The sequence below is a fragment of the Ctenopharyngodon idella genome, chromosome 19, assembly GCF_019924925.1.
Source record: "Ctenopharyngodon idella isolate HZGC_01 chromosome 19, HZGC01, whole genome shotgun sequence".
NCBI lineage: Eukaryota > Metazoa > Chordata > Actinopteri > Cypriniformes > Xenocyprididae > Ctenopharyngodon > Ctenopharyngodon idella.
The window spans coordinates 3,064,280-3,069,334 of NC_067238.1; positions in this window are offsets into that span (position 1 = coordinate 3,064,280).

A 5,055-nucleotide genomic window follows, 5' to 3' on the forward strand; every position below is an offset into this window, starting at 1 on the left:
ATTGAAAAGTCATCTGGTTGGGCTGATTCTGAAGCCTTGGGTTGCTACGGTTACAGAGGAGAGTTCAGGGTAATGACTGAATTAAAGTGTTTCTCCCATCGCCTCACACTGTCAGATGAAAGGGACTCACACTGCAGCACTGAATATGAAAAATTCCTCTCTTAAATGCAACAATTACTAAATTGTTTCAAGAACCAAAAAGTGCCTCGTGTGTCACCATTGCAGCAGCAAAAAAAAAAAAAAGAAAAGTCACACACACCTAATGATTTTAACTAACCCCTAACACTATTAAACATCAGCATGTCCTATGGGTATGCATTGATGTCACTTTCCCGCCAGAACACATCCCCTCAGCCAGAATGAGTGGCAAAAAAAGCCTGCATGACTGGATTTAATAGGGGAAACTGCGAAAACGTGAGTAAAACACAATAAAACAAACAATTAAACTAAAGGTTGGACGCGATAGTGTTCCTGTTACAACTTACTAAAAATCTAGTAATCCATTAATATTGACATGCAGCCAGGAATCATGTTTCCAGACAGTTATATGTGCCTGATTTTGACGCCAGGGAAATACATAAAAGCACATTTGCCTGTGAACGCTTTATATAAATACAATATAGGTAGGTCTAAATTCAGGTGATCACTCATATCAATGTTATTGTAACTCTCAGGTTCAAAAGAAGATGAATACGAAGATAAAGATAACAATGTTTAATAGAATAATCCAAATAACAAGCCAACATGCGAGACAGAGTGCATACACGAACAATACCAGACACTGAACTGAAAACAAGCAGGAACTTAAATACCCAGATGATTAAGTTAAATGATGAACAGCTGTGATGATTGGGGTTAGTGTCCATGGTGACAGAATGTGGCAGGAAAATAGAACAAAGTAACATATGTGGCGAATGAAAACCAAAATAAACAGAACATGACTGTTATATCATCTAGTAAAACTGTCCTCCTCTAAAAGCACCTTATTACGACCTATATTTACGTTTTAAAGTCATGCGCCCTCTAGCTGGTGTAAAAATAATGACAGTGTCGTGTTAAGTCTGTCATCATGAAATGACGTATGACCGTTGTTACCAATCAAAATGCGTGTTCATTTAAATGCAATGTGTGGACTTTTTACACGGTCCCTTACCCGCCATTTGTCCTATTTCCATTAAGCAAAACTCTTTTTTTTTATATTTTTTATTAATGACTACACCTAGCCCAACCCTAAACCTACCCTTAGTGATTTAGAGTGCATACACACTTTATGAGCACATGCGTTCCCTGGGATCAAACCCACAATTGCATGAGCACATGATTGCATATTGTTGTATATTGCAATGCTCTACCAATTAAGCTACGTGAAACACAAAATATGACGCAGATAAAAGGATATAATGCATTAAAATGAAAGTGTCCTGTTGCCGATAGAGGCACAACTTTAGTAAACGCTCCTATAGGTCGTATTTCATGCATTAAAATGAAAGTGTCCTGTTGTCGATAGGGGCGCAACTTTAGTAAACGCTCCTTCAGGGAAGTGACAAACGACCTACAGCATATGGGTGTATTGGTTGGAGGACATGTCGCATCCAGTCCTAAAACTTGTATAGTTTTTGTCAGTGTTTATTTAATACAGAATATACAGAACATGCAGAATATAAGATGGTAAATATTAAATTGATGAGTTGTCAATACAATATATAACAACACAATATATTGTGGATTTTTTTACCCCAAAATTCAACATATTGACAAAATGATAACTGCAAATCCACATTTCGCTGCCTGGAGTCTATTTGTGTCTGTGAATTGCAGAGATCCATTTGCTTCTCTTTTTTTTAGCTTTTGGCAGTCTGTAAAAATATACCTCAGATTTCTTGTCAAATCTGTTTGTACAGTCAATCACAAAGCTCTTTCCTGTTTTGAATGTGTTTTGTGTGTTTTTCGCCACGTTCACACTGAAAACCAATGCTGCCACTCAGTCTTTTTGTCATTTAGTGGGCGTAAGGCCAACGGTGATGTCACATGCATACCCTCTATACTGTTTATGCATCATACAGCCCATGAATAACATTTCAAACTGTGCTGTGAAAAGATGAGCTACTTTATAAGCAATCAAACTTTTCATTATAAAGAAACCAGAATATCAGAGAATTGGGAGTGGATGTCTTTGACTTGAACCAGCAAGCAACCTCCCAGAAAATTCCCTAGCAACCACTTGCACCTTAGCAACATAGCAATGCTATATGACCACCACTTACATTTCATATATTTTTTTTTTTGCAAATGTAAGAATCTAGTTTTATGCAAAGTGACTGCATCAAGGTTGGCTCTAATGTTGCAGGCTTATTTTTAACACTCTAAAGCATTTCAATTTGTTTTTATACACAAAACAATGGTCTCTGCAGTGAGCTTTGGTCTGAGCTTTCTCAGAATAAATCAATAAACGTAATCTGGAGAGCAATATAAGTGCTAATGACTAAAAACTAAGAGATAAATACACCCACAAATGGCAGTAAATACACCCACAAATGCTTTAAATGGCAGTAATTGCTTCTATCTATCTATCTATCTATCTATCTAACTATCTATCTATTTATCTACCTATCTATCTATCATCTAAACAATGAAGAACACACTTCCTCAGCAGATTACAGGAAATGAGCCAAGGAAAGGAGTTACAGTAAATATGAACAAAATCTGTCTAACTTGTAAAAATAGGAAGGTTTCATCAATGTTTTTCATATGAGCCTCAGCCACATATTCACTCACACTGACCTGCTGTGATATCTGTAGCCAGAATGTGTGAGAAGTCAAGAGTCTGGCAAATCTGTTGTGACGTCTTGCTCATCTCAAATCCATCTGTTTTGTTGTGTACTATGTGTGTCTGCTGGTATAATGGGTGGACCTGGAGAGCTCTCTCTCTCTCTCTCTCTCTCTCTCTCTCTCTCTCTCTCACACACACACACGAGCGCGTGCGCACACATGCACACAAACACATGCATAGACAAACAACACTTTCCATAACTTCTCTAAGTAAACTTCAATGTTTGTTTTTATTCAAGGGGTTTTAGTAGATTGTGTGTACTGATGTCTTTACAAGTAGAACATCACATGAAATGGCTGTAATGTTTCTACATCAAAGGGTGAATGCAAAGCAGATTGCCAATAACAAGATAAAATGAGGGTTAAGAGAAACGTTTACATTAGCAAAAAGATTTTATTTGTTTATTTACTTATTTATTTTTTGTTTTCACCCACCTTAGCTCATTTCCTCCTGCACAATTATTCAATCAAAACCAGCCCAGATGAGAGGAAACTCACCCAATATTGCAACACTGACTTGGATATAAGAACATATTTTAACATGGAAAAAGTAATCTTTTTAAATTTTAATTGGTGGAGAATGGGAAAGGTGAAGACTGAGAAAGGTGAAGATATTAAAAATTTTAATTAAATGTGTTCTTGACATTATTTTATCATCCTAAAAAAATCCAACCATCATTCAACCACCACACTTCATGGCTTGTTAAAGCACTGGGCATGTGGCTCTGTCGCAGATGAGAGATGATCCTACTGATGGTGTCCTGCACCTCTGCCAGGCTTTATTGCCAGTTTCACGCAGACATACACCTCTTGAGCGAGCCACCATCTGGAGTCCACAGAGAGACAATCCAGAATGCAATCTGTAGAGGAAAAGAGAAATAATGGAAAATAAAGAGATATTGCATAAAACTGTACGTCATGCATTAAGATCTCTCAACAGATTATGACAACAGTTGCCAAGATACTCAGCAATGCTTCATCGCTCCTTTACTCTGCATGCTCATTTTGCTTAAAAAGGAGTTGAGAAGAGAGAAAAGAGTTGAATGAAAAATGCGATGTTAAATAAAATGAATCAGACATACATTTTGACTGTCCACATCTCCAGTCAAGTGCCTTACTGAATCTGGATGATGTTATTACAAAACTGTGTGTGTGTGTGTGTGTGTGTGTGTGCCTGATATTCCCTGCGTTATGGGGACCAAATGTCCCCACAACGATAGTAATAGCAGTAAATTTTGACCTATTGTCAAAATTTCTAGTCCACATGAGGAAAACAGCTTATTAATCACACTATAAATACTATATGGGCCATTCTACAGAATTGGTTTAAAGTCAGGGTTGGAAATGTCTTGAAAAAATAAGTATTTTTCCACAGATTTTGTATGTATGCAAATTGTATAATATCCAAGGTACACATTTCTAGTAATTGTACAGTTTAATTCTCATATTGTATTTTTAGTAAAAGTTTTGGAATATTTTTCCTCTCCCTAAATTTGTCACTACCGAAACACAATGATAAATAATTTAATAAGAAAGGTTACATTGACCTATTAAGATTTTGTTTACATCTACCTTGTAAATGTATTTTTTTTTTGCTATTTTTAAAAAAAGGTCTCACAGGTAAATCAATAACAATTACAATTTTAACAATATTTCAGGTGTAATTTATGAGATTTGTTGTATTTTTAATCCAATCTTTCTTTGTAAAAGGCATAAAGGCATTTATCATACTGATTTCAAAGTTAAGGATTCATTAGTTTGAATATACAATCAACCAAACTCTATAATAACATCTTAGTTGATAATTCAGTATACTTTATTTTTGACAAAACATCCCACATACATCCCACATACACAAATATTAGCACTCAGTCAATCAGATTAGAAACTTACTATTGTAGCCTATAAATACTGTAGGCATATATCCTCATTAAGAAAGGGAATTGTAATAAAATAAAATAAAAATAAATAAATAAATAATAAATGCTGCCATCAGCTATAGGCTAAGTTATGTTAATATTTCACATATATAAAAAGATGACACTTGTTTAGAAGGATTCCCGCTAACAGGGAAACATTCTCAGAACAGGCTCATTCTGGCAATGTTCTCAAAGTTTTAAACAAATAGGCTATGTTTATGCATCGTGTGCAATTTCACCCTCTAGTTCTCCGCTTATTCAGTCTTGCTGTCAAATATCTGGGGTTATTATATAAGTAGTCAAATGT